Below are 17,008 nucleotides of genomic sequence, written 5' to 3' on the forward strand. Positions count from 1 at the left end.
ACACTAATGACCGACTCGCTCTGGGCACCTCCGGCCTCCATGTGAGTCGCTTGTCTCTCAGCACATTCCTCAGCTCTGGTAGCCATCAACACTCACTCCAGACTAAGAGTTCCTCTCAGCATTCACCATGTAAATGAATCTGACAAGCATCTATGAATAACTCTAAATAGCATGGTTTCTTCATCATAAAATTCATTGTACTTAACAGTGCTTGAGGAGTGCATTGGGTCGTTCCATAAATTCATCAACTGTGTCACCAACCCCGACATTGACTGAAAACGTATTGTTCATTATCAACATTGAGAAATGGATTGAACTTGAGAATCAGAGCATTTTTAATCTCTTGGTACATGATTCCAAATCAGTTCTCAGCATTTTATGACTTCTTTCACACCAAAATTAGCAAGATTTTTGATATACTTGATAATCTTTCTGTTATCAGTCTTTGTAAGTGCATCAATGAAGTCTTCAAATGTCTCTATAAAGGCAGTTCATCCATCGCCAGTATTTTGGTTTTTGGTGGTATCAAAAGGTGGTGGTGGTTTCAGGAAGGCGACCGCTTTGAAACTGTTCATGAGAATGGCTGACATTGAAGGTGGAGCTCTGCAGAACGCTGACGCCTGTCCCTAGGAATCTGCATCATCACTGAGGACAGGCGATGGGTTAGCCTCCAGGTCATCCAGAACAGTCTTTGAAGTTCTGACCTTCTTCTTGGTGTCCATCGGGGCCTCGTCACTCGTAGAGAACTCTGGAGTTATTCTGAGTCAGTATTGGAGAGCTCAGTAAGCACAACCCCAGTGCTTCTTGGGCCTGCCTGGTGCTGAGGGTGTAATGCTCCACTTATCAAGACTCAGGTAAGTGTAATAGCACTATGTTTCCTTTTTTAATGTTTTGTCAGCCAGAGTTATTATTCGCAATATTATTGAGTATGTTATGATTATCTTTGACAGCGCTTTGTAGACATGGTTGTATCCTCTTTCAGTGTTTTAAGCTCCGTTCAAAGTATAACTTTATTTTTGTATGGCAGTGCAGTACCTTTGTATGTTCTTGGTTGCAGCTTCTTGACTACCAATGTGTAGACTTCTTAGTTAAGCTTTCTTTTGATTCAAATGCTTTACACTGGGTGAAGTTGCACTTTTACTCTAAATACCCCAATTCGCCAAGTCGGCACTTTGGCGAAGGCACAAGTGGTGCACAAGAGTAGTTTGCTTGGACCATGGAAAATCCTCCAGGAGAACACTTTTTCTTCTTTGGGTTACTTCCCCCTATCTTGCTGCCAGTTGTGGCATATACCCCATTGTGGGTGCCCGCCATTCACTATGCCACACATGGAGCGGTAAAGCACATCTCTATCAGTTTTACCTGGTTCGTGGGGGACGGCTGCAGAGGTTTTCTGCCTGTCTTTGGTGATGAACGTGGGAGCTGCTGGTGCTGAAAAATTACACTAGTGACACTCAGCCACTTGCATATTAGAGTTTAGGGGAGCCCACGGGTGATTACGTTTGTGTGGACCCCTGGACCAGGGTTCACCAGGCAGAACAACTCTACCTAGCTCAGGTATCTCGGGTGCAGAGGCTTGCTTAGCTATCCCTGATGGTGAACGGGTGATGCTGGTCCTGGCTTTACTACGGAGATGGTGCTGGTGAGCAAACTGATGAGAAAGCTCAGCAACGGAGCCATTAAGGTGGGTGGTTGGAGTTGCAGTAGCGTTCCCTCGAGGTGCAGCTTTGAACAACGGGGTCAGTAGCTGGACTGGTCACTAAACAAACCTTGGCAGTGGCAAACAGTGTTTGGCTATTTCCTGGAGCCTGGGGGAAAGCACGAGTCAAACTTGCTGGAGGTCAGGACCACATATCGTAGAAGCCAGTAGACCATTTACTTTTTGGATCTCCCTCAGCGGGCCCCATGGCCAGTACCTTCTTGGTTCCGGGAATGTGGTTTCTACCTGCAGGGGACTAATACTTCTAGCCCAAAAGAGTGTTGGTGATGCCTTTCGTTTGCAGAGGGGTTCTCCTTCCTTGTGGAACCCGTCACTGGTCCGGGACGAGTTGTAATCATGCAGGTGCAGTGTGGCTGCCAAAGGTGCAAAGTTTTACGCCCTCTTCTTCATGGAGTCCTGGAGACGCAGACACAGGTCTTTGTCCTTGGTCACAGTTCAGAGCAGATCTGAGGTCTGGTGTCAGAAGTGTCCCTTTAGTCCTAGAATTAGGGGAGCGATGGGTGTGGGAACAGGAGACCAATAGGCTGCTAGTCCTTGTGGCTAATCTACCCCTGAGGTGACCACATATGTGGGGGGGCAAGGTTACCTTTCCTACCCAGAACCCTCTATTTTGCCTTTTTTCAAGATGAAAATCCCACTCTCGGCTGTACAGACCAGGTAGCCCACCCTAGGGGTGTGGCTGGCCTTCTGTGAGCATACGCCTCCTGACTACCTAATTTCCCACCTGCCCAGGTGCAAATGTGCTTAGGGACAGAGGGTGGCTTTCTCCTCCTCTGGGGGACAGCCTACTTCCATTTCAGAAGCAGTGTGCCCTTTGAAGTTCACCGTCTTGATGTGCCACTTTATTAGCCTTCTTGCCAGTAAGGGAGGTGACCCCTCTTGTCCAGGCAGGCCTTTGTTTCTGACTCCTGGGAGTGTTCACACTTCCTTGGAAGTAGTCAGCATCCTGTCCTGGCAGCAGCAGCTTCAGGCTGTCAGCCGGCACAGGAAATGCTGGGGGAACTGGGTAGGAAACCTCTAAAGGAGCCACCTGGGTGCATGTTACATTTGAATTAGAGTCAGGTGTAATGAGACAAGTTGTTTGATACCAAACCATGACATACTTCAGTGAGACCAAATTGGAGTTGGCCTTCTCAGGCGTGTCCTGGTGCCAACCCATTGTATCCTATGGACCGTTGATCACTTATAGTAGTCTTTAATTGTAAAGGCTACTATAGGGACATAAAGACTTGCACTTTGTCTACACTCTTCATTTAACGCAACTTGCCTCCTGGGCTCAGGAGACCTACCTTAGGTGTGACTGGCATATATTAAAAGCAATGCCTTGGCCTTGCCACACATGGTGTGGACATGGTAGATTTCAAGCAATTTACATTGCTCCTGCAGTTTGCAATGGCATGCTTGCTGACATCCGTTTGCTTGGGTTACCCACGGTGGCACAATCAGTGCTTCTGGCCCTGGTGATCCCTATGACACCCACTGGCACCATATACTAGGGAGGTTAAAGCCCTTTCCAACTTGGGATACCAATTTACACATCAAATTTTGGGAGGGTGCATTGGCACTGGGGCCTGGCTAGCAGCAGTCTCCAGTGCACCTTCAGAGTCATAATCAACACCACTTGGGCAAACATTGTGGGGGTGACCATACAAAAAGGACACATTCCTACAACATGAAAGATTGGTCAGTGTTCTAGAAAGCCCAACAGACTGAAGATTAAAAGAGGGGCACAGAGTTCGACCTATCAATACAATGAAGTCACTCTCACTAATCCTTCTTACAAACTGGATGCCAAATCACCTCTTTGCCAGACTCCAATTAAGGACTGCTTCGTCATGGGAAGGTCCACCTGTCCACGGACCACCAGGCTTGTGCACCACATTTAAACATGTACTTTAAATAATGTGGCCTATGTGACCTAGTTATGTGAAGTAAAGCAAACCTATGATAAGCATTATTTTCTAAATAAAATAAATTTTCCTCAAGGTGCTCAGCTGGGTAAAATGCATGGCAGGCACGGATTTCAAAATGTTCCATCAGTAGCCCAGGAGATAAAGGTCTTCTACAGACAACCCAGGCCACAATGATGCCAGTGAAGCAGCACAAAGAGCAGACTGTGTGGTGGCACACAGGCTTTCTACATCAGGTATCCTGCACGAAGGCCACCTCCTAAACCTGCGGGCGATATAGTAAGTAACCGAGACCTAAAATTAAAAAAACCTGCATATAACATTAGGAGGTTTACTACAAGCTGAGCACTGGAAAGGCGTGCACCCTCTCCAGAGCCATGCTACACAATTCCAGTCCAAAAGGATCACATTTTAACTGAACAATTTTACTTATATATTAATAAAGTTCTTCACATTCTATGCAGTAAAACACCGACTGGACATTGAAGTTATTAAGTATTCTCTATTGCATTATTCTGTATTGTGAGTTTGGAAACTACCGCCACTCCTATTCAATCAATCACGGTTATTTCAGTTCATTGAAAAAGTTACACACTGGGGAAATAAACGAGTTATCACATTAGTGAGACTTAAATATAAACTTTTTAAAACGAGACTGCAGTTCGAAATCAACTTACTACTTTCTCAAAAGTGCTGAAGTCCATGATTAAAGTGTCCTTTGGCGACTGATTTTGTAACTACATTTACACCGTGATAGTTGCTACTGAAAATTCATAAAGTAAACAGCTCTGCCGCAAATCTAGTGTAAATCGGACACATATGGCAATTGTTCTTTTGATCTTGCTAAAAACATTTCCATAAAGTTAATAACTTTTATAAGTCTGTTCACCACTGGTGTGTTGTCCTCTTGCAAGTAGAATATGATGGCATGGAAGCAAGTGGGAATAATAAATAAACAAAATGCAAACGGTGGCCACTTCCTGCGCTCAGTGAGTAAAGTGGGGCAAGTGCACAAAATATGGGCCAGTGTTTCTGGTTTACCTTTACAAGGTAAGCCCATTTTGGTAAAAAGTCCAGCGAGGGGAGTTGGCTAAAACATGGCTCCATTAGTCTTATTTTGTAATGCGCTTGGTAAGTGTCAGCTAATTATTTTTGAGGACGAAGTGTTCTGTAGGCGTTCATTACTGTCCATGTGTGGTTGCTTCCTCTGAACGTTGATTTGTCTGCTAGAAAAAACAAAGCACAAAAAGAAAAAAAAGAAAACTTTTTATCTAGTGCCACTTTGAATGGGGGAAATTGGAGTTCAGATTGCCACAGTCTTTGGATCCTGAAAGATATTAGTGCAAAGTTTGCAAAAGACTTATCAATCGACCAAATAGCTGGTACTCTAAAACACTGAGGGAAAAGAAAGTTATCCTAATCCAGGAGAGCAGAAAACTACATAAAATAGATATACGACATTCCCTCAAATATTGGATCTGGGAAAAAAGAAAGCTAGGGTCTTATAATTCAACAAACTCATCGTTTACCTATTTGGACTTTTGAGGTCCACCACTTGTGACAGGGTGGTAACAGCTGGCTCGAAATTTGCTCTCAGGCTCCTATTATACTGTATAAGGTTCAGAGTTGCAGGGCAGAGCAAGGTCACCTTCCATGTGACGTATTGGTGCATGCAGTACTTAATTTGTAGAACAATGAGGGACGGTGCCCAAGGCTCTACTCTGGCAGTGCTATTAAATATCGCCACACCTTATACCAAGGCTGAGTAGTGTTGAATTCACCTCAAGCCTCTTTAATCCACTACCAGACACTCCTGCCCCTTTATTTCAGCCTTGCCAACCTCTGCTTTCTCCCTTTGCACTCGTTTTTCATTCCCCTTCCCGCTTGGGTTTCTCTTTCTTGCTCTCAGCTGATATGGGGCGAGGAAAAATATGTGCCAGTCTCCAAAAATGAGGTACCAGCACAAATTAAACACTATGGCTTTGAAGCTGCATCTTATTCTTCTTCCATAGCCCTGGCTGTAGCAAGTATCTGCTGCATATAGCTTTTCTTTGTGGTCTTTGCATTAGCGCTGATTTATCTGGGGTAGGTGACCACTTTAAAAACGTGGTGTCATATTGCCAATTTTGCCGTTCGAAAATAATAGGAGGCATTCAAAGTGTACTCCAAAACTGCCAAATCTTTTTTATTGAGTTGTGGGTGTGCAACATTTGTTGATCTTGCTGGAGCTGGCCCATTGAGTGCACGGAGACCTGGATTTTAAAGAAAAGGGAGTAATAGTACACCTAGAGAGTCCTTTCTCTGTGACCGTTCAATTGTGTTGAACCACTCCCCACATGGCACTGCATGCGTGAAGTTGGTTATCTCTCATCATATTGAAAATTATGTTAAAGTTAAAATCATCTGTAATAATCCTGGGGATGTTACAGTATTCCAGTTTAGGATTAGTGAGTGTCTTCACTTCTCTTGATGATTTGTTTCTTACCCTTTGAAGCTGGGTTAATGTATGTGTCTATTAGCAGTAGAGGGCTAGCCTATGTACCGAAGTCCCAGCTTTCAACCATTATTGCCAGCACCAAGGAGTTGTCAAGACTGATTCTGACAATTTCTTATATTTTTGAAGATGTGATGTAGCTGTCCAGTAGTCCCCTTGCATCCCCTTTTTTCTTTGTGCCGGGATTAAGAATTCAATGTACCCCTCCAGGAGTAGGTCCCTCTCCAAGTTTATTGAATGCAAACTATGTCATTTAAGTGCCAAAAGGAAAATGCCTCAGCCTTGTACAATTTTTGATTGCATGCCCACATTCCAAGAAAGGTTAAAATGGCCGCAATTGACTTGAAGTGGGGGAGGGGGATGCTTCATTCTTTTGAAACACTTGGTGGGTTGATAGAGTGATTTTGGTCATAACAAACAAAGGGCAGTGTTTTTAAGACTGACTTACTGTGATTCCCCAGTTCTCGAAAATGTTATTTTTCAAGAGGATAAAGCTAGCTATTTTTTCTGATGACCAGGTAACCCTGAGGGATTCATTCTTTTCTAAATTCAAGGATTAAAGGATAAAGCTGAACAACTGCTGTATTAGAGGAAGTCAAGCGATTTAACTCCTAATGTGCAGTTAGGAGCTTTGTGAGGTTTCCTTTTTTCGAGGGGGCTACCTTGCCCCTGGATGTATCTTCTGGGTAAAAGATGGTGATAAGCTTGCCATTTCTAGTTCCTTAGGTATATTTTTGCCTTCCATTTGCTGTTGCGGGATCTGGGCTGGTCATAGCTCAAATGTGCTAGACAGCAGAATTAGAGGGACCTGAAATGTCCTGATTACAAGTGAAGCCTGGTGGGTGTGGGTCGGCGAACAGGGTCGGTGAAGAGGGTCATAGGGTCTGCAGTTTTACAAACTTTAATTTTTCGGTTTAGTGCTGCTTAGATTGGGGCTACAATTCACAACTGAGGGGTGGGAAGTCTGAGCTGGACATTGATGCAGGCTTAGATTGGAAGCTGATGTGGACCTCATGGTTAATTGAGATGTTTCAGCAAGCTGATTTGAGATGATGATTGAATGGCCTCTCCAACTATGGATGACAGTGCTGCATTAGCTGTTGAATGATTGTGCACATTTGTAACACTTCAGCTCAGGGTGGTTTTCAAAATGAAAACAATCCCAGTTATGCCTTTTGCAGCTGTAATTGTGCTTTCTTTTTTCCCTTCTCTTGTTTAATTGCCTTGCATTTAGACAGATTAGCTGAGTCAATATAATTATATCACTTCTCCGAATCAGTTGTCTTGATAAGAGATGTGTCACTATTTTGGACGCCTTGATAAATGATGTGTGTCATTAATGGAGATGGGGAGACTACCTCGATGAAAGAGTTTGGGATAGCATGAACTTTTTCGGCATGTTGAAGTTGTTCAACAGCAGGGGTATGCTTCTCTGAGCCATGTAAGGTGTTGTTAGCGAATTGCTTGGCTTGACAGACGTTTTGGGTGCGTTGTGCTCTTCCGCAGTATTTGTGGTGGCATGGTGAAGAGGAGTAAAACAGCATTAATGTTTTCACTTCTATTTGGAGTGCAGCTGCACTATAGTTCTGTAAAACGGTGGCAAACATTATCCCTAAACAGTCTTTGCAAATGCCCTCCACAATATCTGAAATGCAATTAAACAAGGGGGGGTAAATACACCTCTGCTTTTAGCTACCTACATCTACCATTCATAAATCAACCAACAACAATATTGTTATTTACATAAGAGAGCGTATTTTTAAAAGATTCCACACAAGCCACGAGAATTTAGTATGCATGATCATGGCACCTCTGGAACCCTATAAACCCTATCCCTTTCCAGCTAAGTGCTTGCAGAAACTGTATTGCAAACTGAGCTCAATTGTCTTATAGAGAATGCAGGCTTTTGGTGCCTTTTTTAAAGCCATCTACCTTATCAGATATAGTTAAAAAAGTAACATTTTGCTTGTAATCACAAAGTATATATCAAAAGTGAATCTTCAGGATTCCAAACAGGGTCATGCTTTAGTGGGCAATGGCTGACTGTATAAGTTGGTGTTGACAGAATGTTCTACACTATTTTATCTAAATTCTAGACATACTGAGAGAAGGCCTGGGCTGGGGAGGCGCAGGGGAAGCAATGGTCATTCCAGGGTGGGAAGGGTGAAAGCAACACTGAGAGCAAGGGAAGTTTGGGAAAGTGAAGGAGGAAGCAGAACTAAGAGTAGAGAGCAAGAACACACATGCACTGCCATGGAGTACCTAAAATAAAAAAAGCGCTTCCCTGAATGCAAGCAATGTAAGCAGTTGTAGGGTAGAAGTCAACTAGTCAAGAACACGGAGTCCGAAAATGGTCCATGGAGGGACAATATTCGAATAGGAGGTTAAGACATTGAAAAAAAAGAGGGGTCAGAAATACCAGGCAAGAAAGACATGCAATCAGGAGCAAGAGGCTGACTCAAACGCCACTATAAGCATTTGTTAAGTATTGTTGCAAACCATTGTAATGGTTTGCTTACAAATAGGTAACGCTCTGTATAACACACCTAAAAATGAATGAAGAGAGAAAAGCTTAAAGCAATTTAACCCACATAAATTGAAACCTATATTTATTCTATTATGAAACAAAATGAGATTGAAATACTAGAAAGGAGAGCTTTTCAAAAACAGAAGAATATCTTGTATAATGATGCTTACATTAACAGTGACAGTGTCTTTCTAATTAAAGGAGACAGTCAACTGCAACATTATCTATACTGTCGTTCTGTAATACCACTGTACTACACCTTCATGTACTGCTGGATATGGACCGTGAACTCTGCAAGAAATATCTTTATGAGAAAAGCATTATTTTTAATTCATATTTCAAAAGATGAAGACTCAAAGTCGTAGCAGTGCTGAGCAATACTATCCACTGTTACAGGATATACAGTTATGATTAACTTAAAGTAATTTTTATCTGGGGTGCATAATTCTGTGATCTCTAAATAAAAATGGTTCAACTTCAAAAAACATTGGGGTATTTCAAACTTTAATAAAAGGTATTCTCCAGATAAAAAAAAACGCATTCTAAAAATTATATCTTATGTGAAATGCAGAGTTAGCAACATGTTCATTTTAAAATCATCAAAACAAAATTTGATTGAACATCATGATGGTTTTGAGTGATGTATGTCATGATTCTCTCCATATTCCTCAGGTTCCTTATTATTTTTTCTGTGATTGATTCTCATTATATCTAAACATGTTCACTTACATTAGAATTAATGGTTTTCACAGCCCTGACAACGTGATCAAATCTTCACAAAACATGTGGCCGCCGTCCCTGTAAAAATCCAGAAAAAAAGTGTAATTAAATACACCATCTCAATATCAAATAAGAGACTCCAACATTCAGTTTAACATTTTTACATTCAAAATTAAAATTCAATTATAATTAATTCGAGAAAATTGGCCAGTGGCCCCATAAACTTAAAATGTTCTCATTTTTGTTTAAGACTTATGTACAAACAAGTACCCAAGCTAATAGACAGACGTACATAAATATGATCAGACGCGGATGTGGAGCAGCAAAGGGTGGGATGTATTGGGAAGTAGTGGATCACAAACATCAGGTGACATGTGGGTGAGCATCAGGAGAGCAAAGGATGATGTGCATCATGAGGGGATTGACCAATGTGCAGTCTTGAGCTCAAAGTAATAAGTAGGAGAGGTTCAGGGAGATATGCTGTACAAGAAGCTCAGGGTGCTGTGTAGTCAAAAAAAGGCTCATGGCTATAAGCAGCAGGCAGGACAGGTAAAAGTCAATGTACAGGAGGAGTATACAGGATGAAACACCTTAGGAGCACAGGATGATTAGCAGCACAGAGGCACAGGGAAATGAGCAGTAAGAAGGCACAGCGAGATCAGCAGGATGGAACCTTAGAGAGATGAGCAACAGGGAGAATCAAAGATGAGAAGCAGATGGCACACATCCATATGCATCAGGAGTGTGATGTGCAGCAGGAGGAATAGGGCGATGTGCAGCAAGGGACACAGGACAACCCTGCTAGTCCTGGATATTAGCACGGAGATCACAAAGGAGCTGGGGACTCTGGATTCCTTGTGGAGCACCAAGAGACTGAAGGCAGTCTTATGTTTTTAATCAAGTGGATGCAGTGTGAATATTTTTGGACAGTGTGAGAGACAAAGTACCCAACAAGGCTGATGTTTCAGTTTCAACATTTTTCCTCAGATGCTCACTGCTGAGAGTGTTTCATAAGCTTTGCTGCTCAGTTCTTTTCTATGGTCTTCATCAGCAAGAAAAGATCGTGAGAGGCCCATGTAGGGAAATCAGGAGGCTTTTACAGTATGAAAATAGTTGATGTGTGATATGGCATTCATCATATATCTTTCCTCTGCTTTCCTCAGTTTCTCTGTGATGGATTTTCAGTTATTGTAGCAACTGGGAATGATAACTATAAAAAATGTGCTGTTTAGTCACTTTTCAGGTATGGCATAAGCAAAGAATTGTTTATTTTCCTACAATTATGTATATGTAATTACAGTAGCTTTCAACCAACCTCTTCATCCTCTGGTCTGCAGTTGTGTCATTCATATTTTCCTTCTCCCCACAAAGTATTCAGCATTAGGCAATAGATTAGCCCACTTCAGTCACTGGATAACTTCAATGTGAGTGACAGCAGTCTGCTCTAAACAAAGTAGTTGCATTTAGTACCAAGGAACTACTAAGGCAAAGTATGCTTCATGAGTCCCCAAAAATATTTTTGCCTTTAAGTAATGTTTATATTGGCAAGACCATTTGAGTTCTTCAAAAATACAGCTTTACAAACACATGGTAAAACAAAACAAGGATTCACAAAACCAAAAGGCTGGCAGCCAAGGCCAGAACTATTGACTTTACATACACTATAGCGAGAAAGGAGTATTTCCACAATTCCACTAACTCGCAAACAATGCTTAATATATCACACAGTGGAGTGGGTTCATATTTCTAAGGTTAAAGTTGCCGCTAGCTTATCACTCTTGCGTTTATCATTTATTATTTTATGGATGGAAAGGCTTCACACACCTGATAGAGGCATGCTTCATCACTGGCCAGTCCAACCCGCCAAGCCAAGATGATACTGACTTGGCGGTCTCAACCGTAGCCCCACAGGAAAGCCTGCTCCTATTGGGACAGGGAGAACATAACAAGTCTTGTTCTGGTCAGTGAGAAACAGGGTTATAGAAGATAATTAAAAGTACCTTTGTGCCTGTCTTCTGATAATACTTTATTGGTGATGGCACGAGGTAGGGTTAAAAACAAGTCAGTGGTGTAACAATGACCTTAATGAATCCGTGCACCCTAATCACTACCTTATGCAACTGCCAACATGTTTCAGTCTCTTTACAAGTCTTGCTTGGAAAAGTCTTTTCTCAAGGAAGTCTTGTGGCCTTCATCAGGGCAGAATACTTAATCTAGTTTCCTACTGTCCTTTACATGCTGTGCTCTCATACATGCAACTAGGTAAGACTAATTCCTACCAGGTCCTCCAAGCGTCTCCCTGCAATTGTCCAGGCAAAGCCTTATCAGTCAATAAGGGACGGAGTCCCACTTATTGTCACACATTCGTCAAAGCAGGTCCTCCACCATTCACACCTGTTTAGAGCCCTTTCATAGTGCTGCTACCTTTCCATCCATAAAAGAATATACATCGTTGAGGACTGATAAACACAAGGGAGAACTATTGACTTTGACAAAGTCTTTAACTAGACCTAGGTAAGGAATACACATTTGTTTTGTTTTTTTAAATTATGGAGCTAGCCTTGTAATTTTCCAACATAGATGGTCTCATCTGACACGTCCCCTAACTAAAATGGTTTTATTTTAAAGGCTTTGGATTTGACAAAAATCTACCTACCTGGCTGCTATGAAACATCCATACACATCAGTTAGGATCAACTAGCTACATATTAATTATCTCATAAACCTTCACTCTCTTCACAGAAATTAAATGAAAAAGTAATAAGTGGGTTAAAAAAATAAGACACTTTCAAGTAGGTCTCATAATCAAAGCATGAAAGATTGTGTCTTTTATCCTTTATGAACTGCTGTCATAGTAGTTCTGTACCAAGATGATCTTTCAGCACAAAATAACTAGTTGTGCGACCCCAACGGGAGGTTGAGAGTCAAGTCATGTGGATCTGAGGTGCAATTTAAAACCATGATATAGATTGGTGGACTGTAATATGACATGGAGTTGACCTAATTCAATTCAATTGACAGTTATTTTATGCTGAAGGATCATCTTAGTTCGGAACTACTGTCTTCACATGAGCCATGAAGAAGTTGGTGGTGAACCACAAAACACATGGTGGCTGTGATTATATCCAAATATTAAGAACTTTTGATGGGTCTTGTACTTCGTTCTAAAAAGTGATTTTAAAGTGGTCTGTACTGTAATCTATAATAATATAATCTACCTGGCTTCTATGTTATCCCTGTTGAGGTTGTTGTGGAAAATGCAGCCAGAGCTGCAGTTGTTTGTGTATGAGTAACGTGACACAGACCAAGACCCTTAAGCAAGTATTGTTAGCATCTCCCACATTTTGGATCTCTTCCACATCTGCATTCCAGTTAAAACAAATTCACATTTCTTTTATCACGTTTAACAAAGAATTAAAAGCCCATGCATTTTACCAGTACGGCCAGTAGGGCTCTGGATGGGATATGTATTGCTGGTGATGGATTCATTGTGACTGCATGTATTGGGTTTATTAATGGAAGAATCATAAGTTGCCAAGCCTACTATCTGTTTTTCAGTATTATTTCTATTTTGTTTTGTTACTTTATGTTATTGCTACTAGATTGCATTAATATGCCGAGCATTGTATCGCTTGTTGCTAATAGGATGGCTTTCTGTCCAGTCTGCTATTTACAAGGAATTGACTGTTGTCATAGGGAATACAATTGAGTGATGCTTGAACTAAAAAACATAACTCCTTCACTTCAAGCAGTTAATGTTATGTCAATGGGTCTTGAATATGAGATATGTTGTTCTATTATGTATTAAAGCACAATTCAGAGGAGTTGCTCCAAAGCAATTAAGCGTAGGTGCTGACAATGTTGGTGGTTGTCTCGGCAGGAGGAAAGGAGGGCTAACCTTTAAAAGTTTATTGGGGAAATCACTTGATTTAATGGCGATCACCAGAGAGACAGGAAGTGATCTGATTGTTGAGCAGTAATCAAATGTACTCTAACTCATCAACCTGATAAAGGTTCGCATGGAGACCAGTCCAACCCCAACAGACACATTAGACATGACATATCACATTCACCCAACATATCCCACTTCCCAATAGTACTATCCACTAAGACAAGCCGCACACAACCATCCAATGCAAAAAAAAAAAAAAAAAAAAAAAAAAAAAACATCAAAACATCTCATATTTATCCATTTACCACACAATTCAGACACAAGAACAGCACTAGCCATTATGGAGAAATCAGATTCAAAAACTCAGTAGACAAAGGAATATCACAAACACCATGAACAGGTTTCACAGAACACACGTTAGTACAACACAGTATATCTATGCCATACAGCCAGTAAAGAGATGCATCACTTAAAAGGATAAAATCCCATTAGACAGGGCATCACACATACATCACAACACAAAGCACAAGTTTCACAGAAAAACAAACCTGTGTCCAACAGAGATTAAATATATCACACAGCCAGTAATACCATCCTTTATGTGTTCATTGTCTATATCAGTCGGGCAACAGGCAGGTTACTAACATAAGATATGTAAACTGGAGCAGTGTAAAATTTGCTGCCGTCCCGGACGTCACAATCATGACCTATATGTACTCACCATGTAGTCTAAACTGTGTTTCAATAGATCATTAATGTAAAGTGGTGCACTCAAAGTCACTGTACTGTTAGCAAAATAATATATGGGGTGCCTTAATGTGACTAAATGAAATGTAACCAATGAATGTATTTATACAACCATACTCATGTTATTTGAATGTATTTGCATTTAAAACGATAACAAAATTATGCAAAATGTGCACTGATGTTTGACTTTAATGTTTAAATGTATGTCTAAATCACATTTATATTCATGTATGGGTAAAGTTTCCATTCATATTAACTGTAACATGTAATCTTGATTGAAAGAATGTAATTCCCATTCTAATGAATGTAGAATTTAATATGTGCACAGTATAACGTGGAATCAAATGTGCATTAGCTTAATGTTAGCTTGACTAGGCCTGAATTTATTAAACATGAGAAAATGTTTTCCATTTTCTGATAACGTCATTTCATTGCAGGTGCATTCACATACAATGTTAGATTTGAAATATATGTGCTATTGCTTTACTAATAGAGAGTCTGAGAAAAAGGCCTTCAATGCTGAACATTTGGAGCTCAAGAGTGAAATGACTTAGTCATACATGTTGCAAAACATATCCAGAGGACCAAGGACAGCGGTGTTCCCAGCACTGTTGGAGCTGTAGGTGATGCTTCACGTTACACCGTGGGTCAAGAGATTACAGTGGAGCTTGAAGTGGCATGATCAGGAAGGTGTTACCTGATTGAATTATGTGCTATTAACTAGGGCTCTCACTAATTGATTGTAGGACATTTTCCCTGGACTTTGAGAGGCACAGACCTCTGATTTTCTCGTTTGCCTCATGCTTTGCTGAGTGTGGCTCAGGCTTACACTTAACTTTCTCTAATAGACTCGTAAGCTTAAGTCGAGCTTTTGAAATGCTGACACCTTCATCATTTTTCCAAATCCTTTTTGCCTTATTTTTACTCTTTGCTTTTTGTTCTTGTGTCTTCTACTTACATTTTTTACAGTAGATTAGACTTTTAGGACATTGCCCCTAACTGTCCATAGTTTAATTTAGCTAGATGATTTTAAACTTGCACTAATGTGTAAGAGCGTGGACGAGCGATTGTTTTCGGAGCACCAGATTCTACTTCTGATATTTTGTATTGCTGTTACTGAGTTTTTGGTTTGTTGTTTGTTAATTCTTCTAAATTTCTTCAGAAGATTTGGCTACCCAATTATTATTCTGCATCTTTACAGCATGTTTTTGAGATTTGTTTACATTAACTCAGAGTGTTAATTTGTAATAAAATTCTTTAACTTTATTTCTGTTTTGGGTCCTTATTGTCTGGCCAAATTGGTTGCACTGCTAAATTAATACTGATTGATTGTTATCCGATTCCACAGTTAAACCCTATGCATACATCGAAAAAATTCATCACCTTAAGAAATAGAGCATACAAAACACTCCAACAAAGCATAACTAGTAAAACCCCATGCCACACCTGACTGACCAGAACATCCTACACCCACTGATCACCAAATCAGACATCGCTGTTCAACCTTGGCTACAGCTATACAAGAGACACCATCACAGGAAATGTCTTCCACGGAAATGCCAAAAAAGCATGCAAAACAACCCAGACTGTCAGTGGCCCATATTAATGGCAGATTGCAATACACAAATACCACTGACATAACAGTGGTAAATCATACATGTAATGAAGCCAAAGAGCAGACAGCGTCTCACACAGCCACATGACTGCACTTAATGGCGAGAGCAGAGACCGCTTGCCGGGCCTGCCGATCTAACCTTGGCACAGACCAGCCCTTTACCTTAGGGTGAGCTAAGTAGTATCCGAACTCTGTTAACAGAGAGCAGTTCCTGTAATAATTTTGGGCATAATGCCCACATATTCTGAGGAATGTGTTCATACAGGTTTAGGAAGCTTATATGAAGCACAATGCTGTTCTAACCAAGCAGCCACCTCTGACAAATAGAATGACATTATGATCAGCATTTAAAAAGGAGAAAATGAGTGGGCGTTTTTGAAGCAGACATCATGTTGAGTTACCAGGAAAAAAAGCAATCAGAACTTCATCAGTAGTAAAGAGTGAACTTGGAGACCTTCAGCTAAAATTGTGAGACTTGAAAGCACAGTGATAACAAAAAATAATCAGCTACGGCTATGTATAAGAACAGTGCAACCCTGTCAAAAGTGCTTCTGCTGAGGATACAATATGCATTACAGCCGCCTGGTCTGCACTATCTCTGCCAACCAAACAGCAAATTGGCACCGGCTCCAGGAAGCACTTAAGCCTCCCGGGGGCTACATATTGAGCTCACATTAGCCATCCACCCTGGATGTAATTGTTCTGAAAAATGTTTCTAAAGGTCGCTGGTAAACCAGCCACTGAGGAGCAAGAGGAATTCCAAGCTATAGCTTGAGTTTTTGGAGACCTGGCAAGGTACGAAGACCCTACGTCCAACCAGGGTCAGACTGGCCTATAGGGCAATGAGGCAGTGCCCGACTGACTCGTCGGACTGGTTATTGTGTAGGCCTTTTTTTGTTTGCTGTAGGTCTGTTTTATGATCTGCTGGGCTTCTTTTTTATAACTGTTGATTTCCCCGATATTAGAACAAACATTGCCTGTAGCAAGCTCACATCCATGCAGTCTTGATACATTGCAAAACCCCTAGACAGCGTGTCTTAAGTTCAAAACTGTCACAATTTGCAAACATAAGCCACCTTTTTTGAAAGCTTTCTAATTCACTAATGGGTGCCATTCTTATTTGGTTTCTGGGACCAGTTTCTGTGCCTGTCCGACCCTGCGTCCCACGACTGGATTAAGCTTGCTAGAATGCATGTGTTAACGAGATATAAAAAAACGCTTAACATTACCCATGACCATGATTGTTATTAATAACTCTTTTATACAACATATGCTATCACAGATATGCAATGTCTTCCCTCTGTAAATATCAGGTGTTAATACTAGCCGATGAACATCTACTTTACAATAGTTTTTAATCAGTGATAGTGTACAAAATAAATT

The 17,008-nt window shown here is 41.0% G+C and overlaps 1 protein-coding gene across 8 annotated transcripts in view; it reads right to left on the reverse strand.

Annotated features, from left to right (window-relative positions):
- Positions 1–17,008, reverse strand: part of OSBPL3 (oxysterol binding protein like 3) — a 911,347-nt gene that overhangs the window by 540,596 nt on the left and 353,743 nt on the right. For 4 of the 8 annotated variants that reach the window (XM_069211408.1, XM_069211400.1, XM_069211405.1 and 1 more), the window contains exons 3-4: positions 10,687–10,815; positions 9,381–9,449 (exon numbers count right to left, since the gene is read on the reverse strand). The gene's annotated coding sequence lies outside the window, so the exon portion shown is untranslated. The remainder of the gene's footprint in view (positions 1–9,380; positions 9,450–10,686; positions 10,816–17,008) is intronic. The other 4 variants (XM_069211403.1, XM_069211404.1, XM_069211401.1 and 1 more) reach the window with 2 other exon arrangements.

This window comes from Pleurodeles waltl, chromosome 10, assembly GCF_031143425.1.
Source record: "Pleurodeles waltl isolate 20211129_DDA chromosome 10, aPleWal1.hap1.20221129, whole genome shotgun sequence".
NCBI lineage: Eukaryota > Metazoa > Chordata > Amphibia > Caudata > Salamandridae > Pleurodeles > Pleurodeles waltl.